Source organism: Tachysurus vachellii, chromosome 10 (genome assembly GCF_030014155.1).
Source record: "Tachysurus vachellii isolate PV-2020 chromosome 10, HZAU_Pvac_v1, whole genome shotgun sequence".
In the NCBI taxonomy this organism is placed as follows: domain Eukaryota; kingdom Metazoa; phylum Chordata; class Actinopteri; order Siluriformes; family Bagridae; genus Tachysurus; species Tachysurus vachellii.
This window is the reverse complement of record NC_083469.1, coordinates 7543356-7563804: the sequence shown is the minus strand read 5'-3', so window position 1 is coordinate 7563804 and position 20449 is coordinate 7543356. Positions and strand designations below refer to the sequence as shown.

At 39.9% G+C, this 20449-nt stretch overlaps 1 long non-coding RNA gene across 2 annotated transcripts; it reads left to right on the top strand.

The window, feature by feature from the left end:
• Nucleotides 1-16286: 16286 nt before the first annotated feature.
• Nucleotides 16287-19207, top strand: LOC132851938 (uncharacterized). 2 transcript variants are annotated; one of them, XR_009649078.1, is made up of 3 exons: nucleotides 16287-16408; nucleotides 16492-16610; nucleotides 18783-19207. It is a non-coding gene; the product is annotated as an uncharacterized LOC132851938 (long non-coding RNA). The 2 variants fall into 2 exon arrangements; XR_009649077.1 differs by having other exon boundaries at nucleotides 16392-16408; nucleotides 16496-16610.
• The last annotated feature ends 1242 nt before the right edge of the window (nucleotides 19208-20449 follow it).

The window sequence follows — 20449 nt, the reverse complement described above, 5'->3', positions numbered from 1 at the left end:
AGCACAAAGCGCAAAGTTTTCCCGGGGTGCCTCTTTCTTTACTTTCAGCCTACAACTCAAGTGATTGAAGAGATGAGAAGCTACTACACGTATTGTAGTACGTACGTTTTCTGTCGGCTATGTGTCATCTGTCTACTTTCCTATTCCCGTTGCGTATAATTTTCCTCTTTTTTTCATAAATCAAATGGCACTAAAAAAGCTGTGAGGCAGGAACATGTTTTATACCACCCAGAGCTCCCACTGACAGCAGCTTGGTGCGTTTTGGGGCAATGATGACCCGTGTCAGATTAGCAGAGTGTCAAAGTGAGCCTTGATCAGCCTGTAGAGCCTTTGGCAAGTGGACTTTGGAGAGCTGCTTTAAGGCTTCATTTGTCAAGCAGCTTCAAAACGAGCTGTGTGAGGCAACTCCTAAGGTTTCATCTCCTCTACTCTCCTATCCTGAATTGGACGAGTGAGCCACACTGCTGTTTAAAGAGAAAAGGATGAACTATCGGTGCAAGCTAGAAGGACGCTGGCTGAAAATGATTCTGCTGCTAAAGGCAGAACAGGAAGCCATCTCTCGTGATGATGTATCATCAGTTTCCTCCATGGGAGCTCCGTGTTGACTAGAATTAATCATATCACTCTGAATATTGAACATAGCTTTCCGTGTGGTTATGGGACCCAGGATACGCTTAAAAAAAAAAGTAGTCTCACATCTCCCACACCTTGTATGTTTTGTTCCACTATAATCTCTTTTGTGCCTTCTTCAGAATACCATGAAGCTTATTACCAGAATTTATTGGTGGTTTGGGAGTTTTGGGTGACTGAAAAAGGCTAGTAAATTTTGAATTATTTCGCTGAATCATTTCACATGCAAGGTGAAGATGAAGTAAGGGACCTCTGCTTCCCTAAAGGCAGCATTATTTCTATGAGTACGGCATACCAGATTTTCAATTTGATAATCCTTATAATCTTATAAAAAAAAAATCACTCCTTTTTCATCTGTGCACAAAATCCTTACGGAATGTGTTAAACTCTTTATTAGTATTGGCTTCAGTATTATAAACAGGTCTCAGTTTAAGATTAATACGTTTAAGAACGTCCATCCCAGAGCTGGACCGTCTGCTCATTCACCAGGACGTGCTGGAATCTGTAACTAAGAGAAATCTGGGCAATTTTTTTCTGGTTATTGCCATGCTGCTTCTTGAGCAAGAGGTGAAAAGATGTCATACAGATATCCTGTGGATCAAGTGATGTACTGTACATATGTTGTGGTGGATAGCAGGAAACAAACTAGTGGGCAGTGTTTTGTTGGTCGGGGTTCAAGCCCCAGCATAGCCAAGTTACCAAGCTGCCCTGTGCCTCTGACCTGAAATTTCAAATCTGGGACATGTGAAGAAATGAATTTCATTGTAATCTAACATGGCTTCTTCTTCTAAACATGTGACACAGAAACATGGTCCAATCATGCTTCACAGAAAAAAAAAATAGTTCTACCTTCACACATACAGTGACTCACATCCATAATCAATGAAACCTGGTGACTGTTAGTGTCTAGACGTGGGCGTGTCCAGATCAGCCACGCAAAAAAATTGCAGCGACTACGGACGGTAGTGAAGACGGTAGCGCGCATATGATATGTGGCAAAGATCACACACTGCTTCTCCTTCATCTTGAATGATATAATGCAGATATATATGTATTTTTTTTGTATACAAACATCAAATCTTCATCCTGAATGTTTCATTTTAGCGGCATTTGGAACGCTAGTTATGCCACCCGCTGAGAAACGTTATTACTTTGGCAACCACTAGTAGATACGGCTACCGACAGCTTCAAAGTACAGCGACTAGGGACTTGAAGTGAAAAATGTGTGATTACGTATCAGTGAAGTTAGATTGCTGACTTGGCAACTAGATACTCCTTAGTGTAATTTAATCAAACACACAAATTCAATGAGGAATTCATAAAAGAATATTAAGAACAATTTACACAAAGAGTTGACATTATTCACCGTCCTGCTGTTAAGGATTATCTTTATAAAATATTCATGCATCTCTTTGATATGATGCATATATAACGAATTTGATAAGAAAATGCCAAATCTACCTTCAGAATGTTGCAAAAAAAAAAAAAAAAAAATTTTAATCAATGCTAGTACTACTACCCAATGATAAATGTTATTACTATGGCAACCAATAGTAGAAACACCTACTTGCACTTAATTCATAAAGTGACTGGAGACTTGCAGCCATGTTATCAGTGTATATCTGAGCGCAGCGCAAGAGGCGGATTATTTAAGCCAATCCAAATTAACAGACAAACTCGTAGTGAACAGAACGCCAACGTGCAAACAGTGTATGTGTGAATCGTGTGCTGGTGTCCCATCCAGTGACCAGGATCAAGACATTTCTAACGATGAATGAATTATTTATATATTAATAAATGTATCTGTTTTCTACTTACCTCGTTTTTCCTTTTCAGTCCTACTGTGTTCCAATCTGTGCCCCGTGCACATGGCATTTAGTAGATGCTTCCAAACATAATGATGCGATAAGACATTACCACGAAGAGAGCTTGGTTATGTAAATTTGAGTTTTATATAAAAATGAGTATGATATGTTGATATCAGAATGTGGAAAAGAGGTGAAGAGGCTAGTGCAGGCAGGCTGGAGTGGGTGGAGAAAAGTGTCAGGAGTGTCGTGTGACAGAAGATAGTCAGCAAGAATCAAAGGAAATGTGTACAAGACAGTAGGGAGTCCAGCTCTGCTGTATGGGTTAGAGACTGTAGCAGTGAGGAAAAGACATGAGGCAGAGATGGAGGTAGCAGAGATGAGGATGATGTGGTTCTCTTCAGGAGTGATGAGGATGGACAGGATTAGGGACGAGCGCATCAGAGGGAGGGCTCAGGTGGTCTGTTTTGGTGACAAGGTCAGAAAGGATAGATTGAGATGGTTTGGACATGTATAGAGGAGGTAGATGGTTATATTGGTAGATGGATGTTGGAGATGAAGCTGCCAGGTAAGAGGCCAAGAGGAAGGACAAAGAGGAGATATATGGATGTTTTAATTGAGGACATGATGTTAAGTCGTGCGAGAGTAGACAATGCTGAGGATAGAGCTACAGTAGGTAGAAACAGATGATTCGCTGTGGTGACCCCTAACGGGAAAAGTCAAAAGTAGAAGGAGAAGTTGTTGATATCAGAATGTCAGACCATTGACAATATGTTAAGTGTGTTATGTACTGTAAATATGTTACTGCCTCAGTTATGTAATATGCCTTTAAAATGATAAGAAATGTTTTTGCGGTGCTACGTTATTTAACACAACTATGTGTTTATTGTGAAATGATTGTACCATCAGCAGAGCTTACTTTACGCTCCTCCTTTTGATTGATGATACTGCATCTCTGTCTTGTATCACAGAATGTGGCTTTCTGGTAATTACTGCAGCAAACAGAGCTGCTTAAACAGTAAGTACAATCAAACATCAAATACAGAAGTTGCTATACATTATAAAACGTGCATTATGCGATATGTAAAAGATGAATCTTACCTTTAAATTTAAATCCCTGATAATGACTCCCCATTTTGATGTCCCCACTCTCATGAAAATAAACGGTAATCTGTTACATCCCAAATATATAGAGATCGTTTGCAGGAAAAATAGATCATATAGCATTCGTTACAAAACGTATATGCAAAATAAATGGAAAGCAGGTGAATTATCAGGCAATGTCACACACGGTAAGTGTATTGTATAGTTACAGTAAAGAAGGTATCATTTTTTACTTTGAAAAATGTTCTTCCACTGAGAGATTTCTTTAAGCCTCTTAAAGAAGAGAATGTGAGGATTTGTCAGACAGTCTAAGAAAACCTGTTGCTGTACCAAAACACCCGGAAACCACCAAAAAAATGTTTTACTGCCAGTAACATCAATCTAAGGAAAACATTACCATGTAAAAGTTCACTAATTGGCCAATTCGCACGGGACAAGACATCTCAGTAAAACTAGCAGAAGTGGGAGGGGTAACTCGCTTTACGCACCACAGTAACCTCCTTGTCGTCATGTGCGTATGACGTTGCTTCCTGTTATCATGTGCGCAAACAGACAACATGGCGCCTCCGTGCTTTCAAAACGCACCAAAAACTACTTTTAAACAGGAAATGACGGAATTTTACCGTACATATTTACAGCGGGTCTATTCGGACAGGATTAGTATTACCTGAGGTAATTTTTCCGGAACTTTTTACAGAAGGTAAAAGTCGCCGTAATCTTTACTGACATTGTCCGTAATGATTACCGAGATGGCACATTCGGACGGGACTAAAATCACAGAGAAGCTCTGGTAATAATTACTTTACCCCCACGTCCCCACGTAAAACTAATCCCGTCCGAATAGGGATAAGACAGTGTTTAATTTTTTCCTGATACATTGCTAAATTTCTGCACCAATCTTGTTCTGTAAGAGAACAGTTTGATAAATGCACTGCTAAAAACAGAAAATCTGCCTAAGGACGTTGCTAGCTAAGTGTGAGGTTCTTTACACAATGGCTCACAAAGTTCAAGTTCATGATCAATTGTTAAGGCCTAATCAATATACCAGCTGTAAAAAGGTCTCTTTCAGATCAGTCACCATGGAAATCTCTTTCTTTTTACTTTTAAGCAGATTTTGAATTGTTACTGTGATACATGAGTTGATGAGGCAAAACATGTGTGGGTTATTGGTGCGGCTAGCATGTGAAAAATAATAGGCAAGGCAAATACACGTTGCCATTACCAGAACACTGGCAAGCTTAACACACATTGTCTGTAAACAGAACACAGGAAACATGGTTGAGGTCAAAAGCATGACTTGCAGAGCTATTCATGGCATAGACCAACAACATAAGATACAAAAGCAGCAACAAATGAAGAAACAAATGCTAACAATACAGGTGCAAACACTAGTATAAAAGAAACTAACCACCAGTGTAGGGGAATGCATTTAGGAAGGGAAACAACATTATAAAAAGCATGAAGTCATTATTGTGGGCACGGTGGCTTAATGGTTAGCATGTTCGCCTCACACCTCCAGGGTTGGGGGTTTGATTCCCGCCTCCGCCTTGTGTGTGTGGAGTTTGCATGTTCTCCCCGTGCCTCGGGGGTGTACTCCGGTTTCCTCCCCCGGTCCAAAGACATGCACGGTATGTTGATTAGCATCTCTGGAAAATTGTCTGTAGTGAGTGAATGAGAGTGTGTGTGTGTGCCCTGTGATGGGTTGGCACTCCGTCCATGGTGTATCCTGTCTTGATGCCCGATGACGCCTGAGGCACAGTGACCTGAGGCACTTCGGATAAGTGGTAGAAAATGAATGAATGAATGAAGTCATTATTGCTTGGACAATTCCTTGTCAGAACACCAGGGGGCATTCCGGCAGGGATTTATTGTTTGTCTTGTACCATGTGCTTTTGTTTGTTTTATGTTTTCACGTGTTTGCCCTACCCGCTCCTCTGCCCTGTTGTTTATAGCCATACAATCCTGAGCATACCCAGTCTTGGAAGGTAAGCATTATTTGCCCTTGTTAGTGCTTAAATGGGAGACCACCTGGAAATTCCAGGTGCTATACCCTTCTGGAGGCAGTGGTGGCTCAAGTGGTTGTGGTTTTCATTGGAAGATTAGGGATCAAGCCCCAGTACTGCCATGCTATCACTTTTGGGCCCTTAAACAAGGACCCTTAACTCGCACTGCTCATGTATCATGGCTGACCCTGTGCTCACATCCCAACCTCCAAAGTTGTACATGTGACTAAATAAAGTGTTCTATTCTGTCCTGCCTCTGCACACTTGATCCTTATGTTTCACTAATTACCTCCCCTATTTATACCCACTGTCTTTTTTTATTCTACTCTTACTCTCACTCACTCTTACTTACTCTTTCTGTGTCCTTGTCCATTTTTTGGTTTTCCTGCCTCTTGTTTTGTATTTTAGTCGCTCACTTTTCAACTAGTGTTTTCTTGTATCTGTTGCTTTGTGATTTTGTTAATAAAACCCCTGTCTGTCTTCTATCACTGCTTTTGGGGAAGTCGTGGCCTAATGGTTAGAGAGTCTGACTCCTAACCCTAAGGTTGTGGGTTCGAGTCTCAGGCCAGCCACGACTGAGGTGCCCTTGAGCAAGGCACCGAACCCCCCAACTGGTCCCCAGGCGCCGCAGCATAAATGGCTGCCAACTGCTCCGGTTGTGTGTTCACGGTGTGTGTGTGTTCACTGCTGTGTGTGTGTGCACTTTGGGTGGGTTAAAAGCAGAGAACAAATTCTGAGTATGGGTAACCATACTTAGCCGTACGTCACATCACTTTTCACTTTTGGGTCCGGATTCTGTTCCTACAGGGACACCTGACAATTAAAGGTATATGTTTAATGTGGGTCTTGAAATACATGCATGAGAGAAAAAAATCTTGTAAGTCTGTAGTTTTTTATAATAGTATTTACAGTAGTAGAAAATATCAATATTTCACCATTTGAAGGGTTTTCCCAAGTCATTCTACATTCTTAAATAGATTGTATCTTGTACCTAGACCATGTACACAGAGCAGTTTTTAATAACATGTTGTTGCAATAATAATATAACAATATTAAAACCTACAGACCAAGATACATCTTTATGAATGCAGTTGGATGAATATTCTAAGAAGTTGTATGTCTTATAATCGTTGAGACTCCGAATGCAAATGTAATGCTGAAGGTCACTGAATTCTAACTAAACTAAAAGATGCTGAGTGGACGGAATGTGTTAAGTAGCGTTGAGCCACAGTAAAATAGGACAAAGAAGAGAAATAGACAGGAAAGGTCAGTCAGGGGGGCAGTGCATAATTGTAGATAGAGTACACAGATCCATAACTTTAAAACTCTTTCATAAGCACAGTTTCTGCCAACTGCTCTACAACCTCCATCAGCCGACTCTTCGGATGTTCTTCATTAGTATAATCATTCTCTTATTTGCACAGGAAAGATTTTCTGCAGTCCAAACACTAAAATATTAAAAAAAAATAAAAAAAAATAAAAAAAAAAACATGAAATCTGACGTCTGAAACTAAACGTCATTTTTGACCCATCAAACCCCATTTGGATTTTATTCATCATTTCAAGAGCAGCAATGTTTTGATGTCACAAATGTGCATAAAGAACAACAACATGGATAAAAATGAAGTAGGCAAGTCAGGAAACACTGCTGAAAACAGAAAGGAAGTATTGTTTACTTCCTCATGGAAAAGTCCCAATGTGAAAGATTTCCTCATGTGGCTTATAGACATGTTCTTGTATATACCACGTGTGTATATGTTTCCACACATGATCATGTTCATTTTTCACATGTGAAGAACAGGAGGATCTGTATAAATGTACATGATTTTCCAGGGAAGTGATCAAATGGAAGCAACATGGCATATATCATGCCTTTCTGTTTTAGTCATTGTCCATTGTTAACAAATCACGAATTTATTATCTTAGCATCCAACGTGCCATGAATAGCCCAAGGTCTTGCCCTGACCAATGTTTCAGTTGCCTGCATCATTAAATGACAAAGCTAACAAGTCAAATGTAAAGCAACTATGATGTGATAGCTAGCACACAGCTAGCTGTGTGTAGCTCTGTTGTTATTAAATTTCTAAAGGAGAACATCATGTTTGCAGGCATGACAAAATGTCAGCAGGTTGTTGACCAACATTTCGGCTAGGAGATGCAGTGTATTCTTCTTGTCTCATACAATATTCAACTTTAGATTGCATATTTACTTTCTTTTGAGATGTTTAACTGTGAACAGATCAGCGCATGTAGGGGTTACTTTTACTGTATATGATTTACTGTATATTGTTTTGCATTTTTTTTTTCATATTTCATATTTTTCATTTTTTTCAAAGTCATAGATTTGTCCAAAAACAAAACAAAACATGTTGCTGATTTTGAACAGTTTAACTGTCATAAATCCACATTAAAGTTAAATTACACCTTTAACCCGAACTTGTTATGGCTAATGGGTCGAGAAAACACACTCAACAATATAGAATATATTCTATAGCATAGTAGACTTTATATTGTCACATATACATTTGTAGCACAGTGAAATTCTTTCTTTGCATATCCTAACTTTGGAGATTGGGATCAGAGTACAGAGTCAGACATGAGGGTCAGTTCCCCTGGAGCAGAGAGGGTTAAGGGCCTTGCTCAAGGGCCCAACAGTAGTAGCTTGGCAGCACTGGGGTTTGAACCCCTGATTCTCCAAGCAACAACCCAGTTCCTTAACCATTTGATCCACCACTGCCCCAACCATTTCAAACACTCACTCAATTGCTGTTTTGCACACCACACTTCAATACCCCATCCAACTGCTTCTATTACATAAGTCTATATATGTTTGCTTGAACCCTCTTTGTGTAGAATCGTCGGCTTTTGTACAACATACTGCATAATACACAGAATGCACACTGGTTTGCGCTATTTTGTGTATCCGTCCTGTTGAGTTTTTGTATTGTCTGTCTGCACTGTCTTTTGTCTCACACTGTTTGTACTAGTTTGCACACGATGCACTTTATGTGGATAGGACAACTTACTTTCAGTCCTTAGCTCTGTGTTGTTTTATGTAGCACCAGGGTCCTGGAGAAACTTTGTCTTATTTTACTATGTAGTGCATCAGCTATATATGGTTAAAATTACAATAAGAGCTTCTTGACTTTGACTCGATAAAGATGCATGACATCATTGTAATGATCAGAGAAGTTTCTGAAAGTCAATATAGAGTAGGATTATTTTTCTTTCTCTGGTTATTGAATCGGGGGGCACGGTGGCTTAGTGGTTAGCGCGTTCGCCTCACACCTCCAGGGTTGGGGGGTCAATTCCCGCCTCCGCCTTGTGTGTGTGGAGTTTGCAGGTTCTCCCCGTGCCTCGGGGGTTTCCTCCGGGTACTCCGGTTTCCTCCCCCGGTCCAAAGACATGCATGGTAGGTTGATTGGCATCTCTGGAAAATTGTCCGTAGTGTGTGATTGCGTGAGTGAATGAGAGTGTGTGTGCCCTGCGATGGGTTGGCACTCCGTCCAGGGTGTATCCTGCCTTGATGCCCAATGACGCCTGAGATAGGCACAGGCTCCCCGTGACCCGAGGTAGTTTGGGGTTTGAGAATTACAAATTAAAAATGAAATGCATGTAAAAGCTGCTTGTCTCAGCCACTCAAGCTACTAAGCTGTCCACCTCGGGTGTTACACATCTTCATGTCTACACCAAACATTTGGTGCTATTACGTAACATAAAATTCTCAGTGTCACTGCCAAGCTAACTTTCTAAATTTGGTCTTCGCTTCACTACTTACAGCCTCACAACGTTGATATGTAAGCAAAAGTGACTGCAGTCTGAAAAACAGCCACAAAATTAGCTCACTTGTCACTTAAGCTAAATGTCAGCTTAAAAAAATGATCAGATCTACTATGCTGTTTGTGCAGCGCTCAAGAGCTGGAAATGTATATATTACACTCACACTTTACTTAACTAGTGCTTAGGGTTTTTTTTAAGGTCACCGCTTAAATTGCAAGTTTTAAGTTTCAATAGTGCTTTTAGGATCTATATATGTTGTACACTGCACCCTGACACAGCTCTTACAGTATGTAATACATAAAGTAGCTGTAAACATTGAACATAGGCAAAATACCATGCAGGAATATTAAAGTGCTCTAAACAATTAAAATAACAAGTAAACTTTAACCAAAGTATGAAGTCGTAAAGTCACATAGTGGGCAATTTTATGTTAAAAAAGTTAAAAAGGATAAAAATAACATTCTTTAAATGATTTAAACCTTATACGGAGTGAAAAATGGTCAAAGTGGGAGATATTGCAAATACAGTATAAGGACAAGCACTTGGGGTGTCTCAGACAGCAGAAATGGGTGTGATATTAGCACTTACTTTAAAGGTGGTGTGCACAATGTTTGTAAAATGCTTCAGAAAACTGAGTCGGGCCGACTAACAAAACAAGCATGTAGCCAATGAGCAGAAAGGGGTGTGTCTTGTCAATATGCGACGGAGAATGTGTTCAGTGCACATGTCTGACATTAGCAGGAAGCGATTGAAAGATTGACATGGCAGATACCTGCCGTTACCGCTGCCTCGGGTTCTAGGTGTTGAACGTCGTCTTCCGTGTGATATGAAGCTAAACCTTTCACGGTACAACACACAGTACTACAAAAACACATTTGTATTACCATAGTATTACTCATTGACTTCATTTATTGATAAAAATATACCCTCGGCCAGCTGCCCCAGCAGGTTCTGCCATAACAGTTGCCTGGGTTACGTATGTATGTATGGGGCGGAGCTATCAAAACAGGGGTGACACCCATTTGGGTTAGGGGCGTGTTTGTTTTGGTGATTTCAAATGTCAACATTGGCTTTCAAACATTGTGCACTGCACCTTTAAGGATATAAACAATTGTTTTTGTCTTTTTTGGAACTTTTCTAGAGATATTTTTATTTTCTATGAATATAGTGCAATCCATCAGTTAGAGTCCAGTGTAAATATAAGTGATGGATTGTGGTGATCTTAGGAGGCTTTTACACTGCCAGTTGAGTCTTTAGCAGAACATGAAAAATTGGTAACGTGAAAGCAGTCATAAAGTCCAGACTTGTTCAGGATTTAAAGTAACCCGTGTGTGTGTGTTTTAGTCAGTGACGACGCACCATGCAGGACAGGCGAGACCTCCAGTTCGTGGTGCGATCTGAGTTAGAGTTCAGCAATTTGATGGAATGCAAGTCGTTGCTGTCTTAGATATTACCTACATCATGACAGCAGTGAGAGTAGTCTATAATTCAGGTGGCTGCATTCTTTGATGAGTCTACATTCTTTCCTTACACCGCCTGGTGTAGTTTTCTTGGAAGGGAGGAAGCTCGTCTCTGAGAGTTGTTACCACAGTTATATGTGAAAAATGATACTGGGTTTGAACTCTTCTTTTACTCGTCATGCACTAGAGCTCTTCAGGAGACCCAGCACAACTCAACTCAACTCAACTAACTGACAGTATTCTTATTATTGTTTGATTGTATTGTTGTATTTCTTTTGTTCTTTCAAAACAGAGTGTGATTAGGAACACTATTTCTTCATCTGTCAGATCCAGAGCCCTGTGCTCAGTGTGTAATACTATCTGACTTGTTGATTTCAAACAGAAACAAGAATAAAGTCACGATGGTAATTACGTGATTGGTTAGTCTTGTTTCTCACCAGAGCAACTTTCATTAAGAAAACAGACAGTTTCTGTCTGGCGGCCTTAAAATCAATGGTCATGATGACTTTATTGACATGGATATATTTTTCATGCACTAACTGACCCACGCTGTATGTTATCAAGAGCTATATGTGTTTAATATGCAACACCCACAATCCTGGAACTGTCATCATTTTTTTTTCCCCAACACACACACACACACACACACACACACACACACACACACACATACAAAGATAAACCTCAAACATTACTGCCTGATTCAGTTTCATTAATAAATTTGCGTACTTGTATAAAACCGATTCCAGTATCATGGTGAGAGTGTGTTATGTGTTCAGTGTGCCGTGGGCAAATCGAGCACAACTGCAACTTGACCAGTTCACATCCACTGTCTATAAACGAAGATGTCTGTGTTTATTTATTTGTCAAAAATGACTACGTGCTGTGAAATATCTTTTAGAGCATAAACAAGCCAAGCTTTTGGTAATTTATATCGACAAAGCAGTAATTTAGGCTGAAGAAACGCAAACCTTCCCTTGAGTCACACACACACACCCGCACACACACACACACACACACACACACACACACACACACACACACACACACAGACAGCTTCATTTCATGCCTTCCACCCGCTTTGTGAGCATGAATGCTTCAGCTCTTTATGTGATGTGATACATCGTGACACCTCTCCTCAAGCGCAAAATTGTTTCCCTGTTTATTTTAAGCCGCATTCGTTAAAAAATTCTTCCCAAATCTCATTTGGAAAACACGAAACGTCTTCCCCGTGTGTGCACAAACCCAGATTTTTCCTTCTCAGTCCACTGAAACTTCAGTCTCATTTTTTCAGCCCCCGAGCACCCTCGTTTTCTTGTTGTCTCCTAGTAACAACCACTGTAAGCTTTAAAGCCATGTGCTTTGTATTCATCCCACCTCCTGTTCCACACTTCTCCAAATGGTGCCGGCACTTTGCTAACAAGAGCAAGATACAGTAAATAGCTTCCAACAGCTGAAAAGAACAAGAAGACCTGGCTCTCATTTCGCTCGTGCAGCTCAGCTATATAACTTCGAGCCTTGCCAGATGAGACCGGCTTACCCGTTTGTTTGTTTTTTTTCTTCAGAATACATCCGATTCTGCCTTTTTTTTTATTTTTTTTTTTATTATTATCGTTACCATACAAGAGCTGCCCTAAGTTATACATAACATTCATGCGTAGACTTTCTATTTGTTACAAAGACCTATTATGTGTCTTATTGCTATGTTAAGCTGTTTTATTCATTTTTAGTGAATGACTATAATAAGCAAAATATACAAACAATTAGCATAGGGGGCATCAACCATTTTTACCACTACAATAGCGTTCAGTTATTCTGACAGAACCGTACAGGCTCAAGTCTGATATAAAATGAGTCAGGACACTGTTCACTTTCAGGGTGAGAGGTTTGTTTTTCTCTCTGTTGAGCAAGAAAGAGGCAACGGTGGCAAGGAAAAACTCCCTGAGATGGCATGAGGAAGAATCCTTGATAGGAACCAGACTCACCATATACTTTGAAACATTTGTTTTGTTCTATATATATCGTCTCTGTCGGCCAGAATCCTCATATCTCCAAAACCGTTATTTTTCAGGAAATTAAAAAAACGCCGTACCTTAATTTGCAGTGCACAGGGTTTAGTCCGCATTGCGGTGGATTGTTTTGCGAATTCCTGTCCTCAGATGAGCACCAGAACTAGCGGGGGTCAAGATTTTTTTTCTTTGAGCCCAGTGTTTTGAAGACATTTACCTCAGAAGACGTGTTGATTCGTTGCGACTCTTCTTGAGGAGAAATATGCCGCGAAGCTCTCCCGCGGAGTGAGGAAGAGGTGGACAGTTGAAGTGTCCAATGGAGTTATGAGATTTGCGCTCAAGCTATTTTCAAGACTTTAGATTAAATAACTTGTAAAAATAACAGACCCACGTGGGGACTGACCAATAGCATCGATATGTGAAAAAATATGAAATTGACCAAATTTGGACATACGAGGTTTCCGCCCGACAGCAACGATATATATATATATATATATATATATATATATATATATATATATATATATTTAAAAACAATGTGAAGACAATTACATTACAAAGACAATTACATTTTTGGGCTCTGGGAAAAATAAAGTGCTTAATACATTGAGCAAGATGATATACTGTATATTTTCCATATAGATATTCCATATTCAGTCAATTTTAATATACAGTATAGTAGACATTTTCTAGGTTTGGTTCCCAGTGTAGTCTCAGACTCCTGTTCTTGATTAACAGGAATTGAACCCAAAGTGAGCGTCTAATGTTTTGGTTCAAATGCTTTTAAGGTTTAACATGGTTTAGTATCCAGGAAAGTGGTAGCTCAGTGGTTAAGGTGATGGGCTATTGCTTGGATCCCAGGACCACCAAGCTGCCTGCTGGGCTTGTGTGCCAGGCTCCTAACCCTCAGTTTCTCAGTTATACAAATGTGATAACTGTAAGTTGCTCTAGATAAGGGTGCCTGCCATATTCTGTAAATGTAACATCTCGTGTGTCACTCTGAGATGCTTTTCTGCTCATCACAGTTGTAAGCGGCATAAATTTAAGCTGGTGTAAGCCTTTCTGTCAGCTTGACCTCTTTCATTAGCAAGTCATTTTGTCCGCCCACGGAACTGCTGCTCCCTGGAGAATTCTGGGAGACCACTACAGACTGTTGAGCATGAAAATCCCAAGAGATTTCTGAAATACTCAAAACAGCCTGTCTGGCACAGTCAGAAACGCAAAGGATAAAGTCACAGAGATCACTGAGATTGTTTTCCCTATTCTGATGTTGGATGTGAATATTAGCTGAAGCTCTTGAACTGTTTCTGGATTCTTTTTTCCGTTGTGTGGCATTAAGGCCTACAGCTTATAGCAAAAGTTTGTATCCTCAAAGTTTTTGAGATAGAATTTGTTCAGATCTTGGTGTGTGCGGAAGCCGAGCCCTGGGATGGTCAAATAATAAAAGGTTACCTTGATAGGCGCTCGTAGCCAATAAGCTGCAGTGAAAGTGACGTGACATACGGCTAAGTACTGTATGGTGACCCATACTCAGAATTTGTTCTCTGCATTTAACCCATCCAAAGTGTACACACACAGCAGTGAACACACACACCATGAACACACACGGAGCAGTGTGTGCAACCATTTATGTTGCGGCGACCGGGGAGCAGTTGGGGGAGTTTGGTGCCTTGCTCAAGGGCACCTCAGTCGTGGCCGGCCTGAGACTCGAACCCACAACCTTAACAACTCTCAAACCATTAGGCCACGATTTCCCGTGTGCTGGTGTTGATCAGTGCACAGATATTTAATAGCTGAATAACTGCAAAATAGCACAAAATACTCAATAATTTGCATCACTGTTATTTTTAAAAAGTCATAGAAAAATCAGTCATTTTTTGCCACAGCTTTTACATAAAGCTCCATGAAATCCTCTATGAACCGACCTTCCTCTGCTGTAAATTTTATCATGCATTATTTGCTACTTATCATCCATCCATCCATCCATCCATCCATCCATCCATCCATCCACCCATCCATCCATCCATCCATCCATCCATGTATTCTCTACACTGCTAATTCTATTGAGTCACAGGGAAGCCAGAGACTATAACAGGCGACTCTGGACACGAGGCAGGGTATATAGCAGGACAAAATCACGCACACACACACACTCATTCACACTAAAGACAGTTTAGAGATGCCATGTTTTTAAACTAGGGAAGAAAACATGCATACCCAGAGTAGACTCCGCAGGCAAAGGGAAAACAAACCCCACAAACACGCACATACAAATACACACACACACACACACACACACAGAAGAAGCAGGAATCAAACCCCCAACCCTGGAGCTGTAAGGCAAACATGGATCCTGATCATTAATCATGATAATAAAAGAACTTCTGTACAATTAATATTCTCTACGTTTACAGTCATCCTAGACTCGGGATCACCTTGACTAGGATAGATTCTTCCTGAAGATGAATAAATGAATACACTATTCAGTACCTGATAGAACAGGTATACAAGACTGAGGAACATCAAGTCAAGTCAAGTCACTTTTATTGTCACATCACCACAGCACATGTGCCTTGGTGAGTGAAATTCTTAGGCGCGAACTCCAGAAATTGCAGAACAATTATACATATAATGAGAAAATGTGCAATTTGCTCATACATATATTCAGTACAATATGTGTGTACAATACGTACAATTAACAAACAGATAATGAAATCAACATGTGAACATGTGCAATATGCTCATAATTATAGTCAGTACACACAGTGTACTATTGGGCAGTAGCACTATACATTATATGCAATATGTACTTATATATGTGTATGTGTAATATATGTAAATATATTCATTCATTCATTCATTCATCTTCTACTGCTTATCCGAACTACCTCGGGTCACGGGGAGCCTGTGCCAATCTCAGGCGTCATTGGGCATCAAGGCAGGATACACCCTGGATGGAGTGCCAACCCATCGCAGGGCACACACACACTCATTCACTCACGCAATCACGCAGTGGAGGCGGGAATCGAACCCCGACCCTGGAGGTGTGAGGCGAACGTGCTAACCACTAAGCCACCGTGCCCCCCTGTAAATATATTATATATAAAATATTATAAGGTGCAACAGATTGTACAGGTACAGAAGTGACATGGATGTGCATCGGATGTATCTAGTGGTAACAGATGGATTGTTGTATTAAATGCAGTGTGTATATATAGTCCAGTATGTATACATGCAATGTGTATGTATAGTCCAGTGTGGATAGTCCGAAGTTAAAGTGCAGTGTGTGGCATACCATATTGTGAAAGTCTGCTGTAGGGTGAATTAGTTATCAGACTTAATTAGCCTGATAGCCTGAAGGAAAAAGCTATCCCTCAGTCGGCTAGTGCGGGATCGGATGTTTCTAGGGAACTGAAAGGGTTAAATAAGAACATCGACTTGTCAGCATACTCAAGCAAGAAGGATCTCTATCTTTCTCTGTCTTTCTCTGACACTTTCACTTTTAAGCAGTGGAAATGGGAGGATCAGCAAAGGACTTAAACATCTGGATAAGTCTTTATTTTTCTTCTCAGCGTGTCAATTTATCCACAACGGCTTCTAATGATCAGAAGCATACAGTAAGTGAAAGCTTTGAAAGATAGAATGTTCTTTACTACTGTTATCTTTCCTTTTTCCCTTATTATTTTCTTTTTTCTGCCAGACAGAGAGCAGAGGGGAAGGGGTAGGAGGTGGTTGAGAGCGAGGACAGGAAAAGGAAGTATTTTCTTCTCATCGCCCACTGTGCCTGAGCCATCCTTGAGCAAGCGCAAGTTCTCCTAGGTATTCATTTGCCTTTGGGGCAGATCATAATCCCATTTCCTTCTGTCCCAGTACTTCATCTTTCTCCCCTAATGTGAGTCATAAGGTTTTATTGCTAGGAGCGTGTTCTCCAACATCCCTTCCACACTACTCACTCCTAATGGGTTTCCACGTTGAGCTCACCACCCTCAGGAATGCATGTCTTTTTTGGGTGGTGGGTCTTAATGTGAAAAATACACCCATATACGGTATATATTAGAGTACATGTCATATAAATAGCACACGCTGCTTTAAATATAATGTACATATGCTACTTGAACTATTTGAATGTATGATCTCATCATAAATATTTGATCATCATTTTCAAATATTGTATCTTGTATATCGTATTGAGTGTAAGTCTGTGGTTTTTGCATTTTTGCTATTTGTGTTATCAATAATTTTCTTAATAGAAATACAGATCTAGATTTAAATCCCCAACAAGCGAGACAGTAGAAAGGAAAAACTCTCTGAGAAATCATGAGAAAGAAACATTGACAGGAACCAGACTTAAGAGCCAGATGGGAAGCTTGTTATCATCATCTGGGTGACACTGGATAGTAGGATTGTAATTCAAAACTGTTTACTGTAAATTTAAAGAGTGCACAATGTTGACAGATGTAGGATGAACACAGGACAGACTTAATGATTACAGCACAAGAGCATAGGGACAAATCTACAGCATTCAGGTGAAATTATCTACTGAAGCAAGAGTGAGTCTTGGTCATATGTTGTTTTTGAGAAGTAAAAGTCTGCATGCTGCTCATGTATGACCTTCCACACAGGCAGAACCGGAAACGTAGAAGAACTGTAGGGCATCAGGAAAAATCAGACAGAGTCTGACAGTGGCCTTTAAAGATTTATGGCTTCTACACACACTCAAACACGCATGCATAAACACAAACACATAGGTACACACATATACGCACACACACACACACACACAAATATAGACACACACATTCACACAGTCATAAACACAAACACACAGATACATACACACATAAACACACACATACAAAAACAGACACGCACTCATACATGCATAAATGCAAACACAGGTACGCAGACATGCATATATAGATACACACACATAAACACACACACGCACAACACGCCACATACAAATACAGTACAGGCACACAGTTATAAAAACACACACACAAAACCCAGATACAAATACAGACACACATACATAAACACACACACCCATACACACACACAACCCCTCCCATACAAATACAGACACAAATACATAAACACAAACACACCTGTAAACACAAATACAAGCACAAAAGTACACATACAGACACACATACACACACATTGAGCCATGAGACTGTGACTGAGCAGCAAAAGCTGGATAGCATTAAAAAATAACTGCAATAAGCGAGGACATTGAAAGAAATCCTTCATGTGTAGGATAATCTCTTCCTGAATGAACTTCTCCTGAAGATCACTCACACAGCTCACTCGCACAACACACTCACACAGCACACACACCACTACATACCACCGCCAGAAAGAAGGAAAAGCTCAAAAATCAACAAGAAAAATCACCAAAACTTAAATAACAATAACCAGTCAAAGACAGGAATCTCTGCTAACAATATAGTGTCCTGCTACACAAAAGAACACACCAAATATACTGTAATAGCAACAAAAATAACGCAACCCAGCTAGTTCTTGCAGTCTTATGTTACAGCTGTATACAGTATTTCAAGGCTGGCTTACAATTGTATGTAAACCTGACAAACACAACACAGAACAAAAGACACACAAACCATGCCAGAACAAAAAGCCTTAATTAGCAGCTCGACCTCGAACCATGGCAGAACGAGACAACAGAACGCTGCATCGCAGTCCTAATCAGAAGGGCAATTTTTTCATACAGAACTCACAGAATTTTCCCACATGTTAATAAAACACCAAGCTGCAGGAAGATCATGACACCATCCACCTACTATAAACAAAGGAGTCGTAAAATAGTCCATGCAATTTACCATAAAATACAAAATAACAAATGTGTGACCCATCACATAATTATAATTATTTTATGTGAATATCCACATTTAATAAAACTGTTCAAAAATCATTCTTCACTTTTATAAAACACACTGAATGAAAATGTACTCACTCTCTCGTTTTCTACAGCTTATCCAAACTATTCTCAGGTCACGGGGAGCCTGTGCCTATCTCAGGCATCATCGGGTATCAAGGCAGGATACACCCTGGATGGAGTGCCAACCCATCGCAGGGCACACACACACTCATTCACTCACGCAATCACACAATCACACACTACGGACAATTTTCCAGAGATGCCAATCAACCTACCATGCATGTCTTTGGACCGGGGGAGGAAACCGGAGTACCCGGAGGAAACCCCCGAGGCACGGGGAGAACATGCAAACTCCACACACACAAGGCGGAGGCGGGAATCGAACCCCCAACTGTGGAGGTGTGAGGCGAACTAAGCCACCGTGCCCCCCTGAATGAAAATGTAATCGGTTTTATTTGTATTGTACTTTTTAACAATGGATGTAGTTACAAAGCAGCTTTACAAAGAAAAACTCTTCAAAAGAGGACCCAGAGCCATCCTTTTATGGGTGACACCAGAGAGTGATTATAAATAATTTCCTTTCCTCACTGTATGCTATAGTCTCAAGGTCAGTTGTGTAACAAAGAACGTTTGAGCAAATTATGATTTGAATTATGAGCATTAGCATGATTTCTTAATTCAATATAGTTTTAATATAAATTCCTTTCTGCACAAGCCATCAATGTATGTGTTCTTTGGTTTCCACAGAGTTCTTTGTAGTTTATTGCTGTTGCTTCTTGTTTGTGGTTTTATTTTTAGTTTTTAGTTTATTTTCTTTAATGAATTAAGTGGGCCTGTGATAAACTGGCATCCTGTCCAGGGTATACGCTGCCTTGAGTGCCGTCTCTTCTTCCTCTTCCATCTAAGGGAGTTTTTCCTTGCCACAGTTGCCTCAGTCGCCTCAGGCTTGTTCATTGGGGATAAATACAAATACATTTAAATATAATATTTAAATACAATATTATTCTTAAACTTTTTGTATTTCTTATGTTCTGTAAAGCTGCTTTAAGACAATGCGCTATATAAATGTTTTTATTTTATTGAACTGAACATGAAGAGAATGGATGGACGGACGGACGGACAGACGTACGATGGTACGAATGAAAAACCTTGTTGGATGTTAGTGACATTCTTTCCAACATTTCTAAGCATACTACAACATGATTTTGGAATCTTAAACTCATTACCCTCCAAATTCTCTGGAAAAAGAGTTTAACTGCTCAGCATCAATCTATATTCTTTAGCCTCGGATGCTACTCTGCTGAGAATATCAGCTAACAATGTATACAAAAGAACAATTATTATAAACATAAAAAAAAACCACACAACCCAGCTATTAAAAAATCATTCTCCTTTTGTCAGATAATTGTACTGTCAAAAGTTTCCCGTTTTTATTTTACAAATCACACACAAACAAAACAAACCCTGTCTTACTCCTTACTTAGGAGACAGCCATGAAGAAAGACTATATACTGCATACTGAGAAGAAATATCGACTTCTGCTCCACACCTACTGACTTACAATATGCAGTTGTCTGGTCACCGTCCTGAGGTAATTACTTCTTAGTTAAAAAATAGTCCTTGTTTAAACTAATATGAAGTGTTATTACAACATTCATTATATATTGTAATTAGATTACATGACATTAATTTGGCAGACATGACCTTCAGAGCATTTGCATCTGAGTCAAAAACATACACATCAAAGCTGAACAACCCA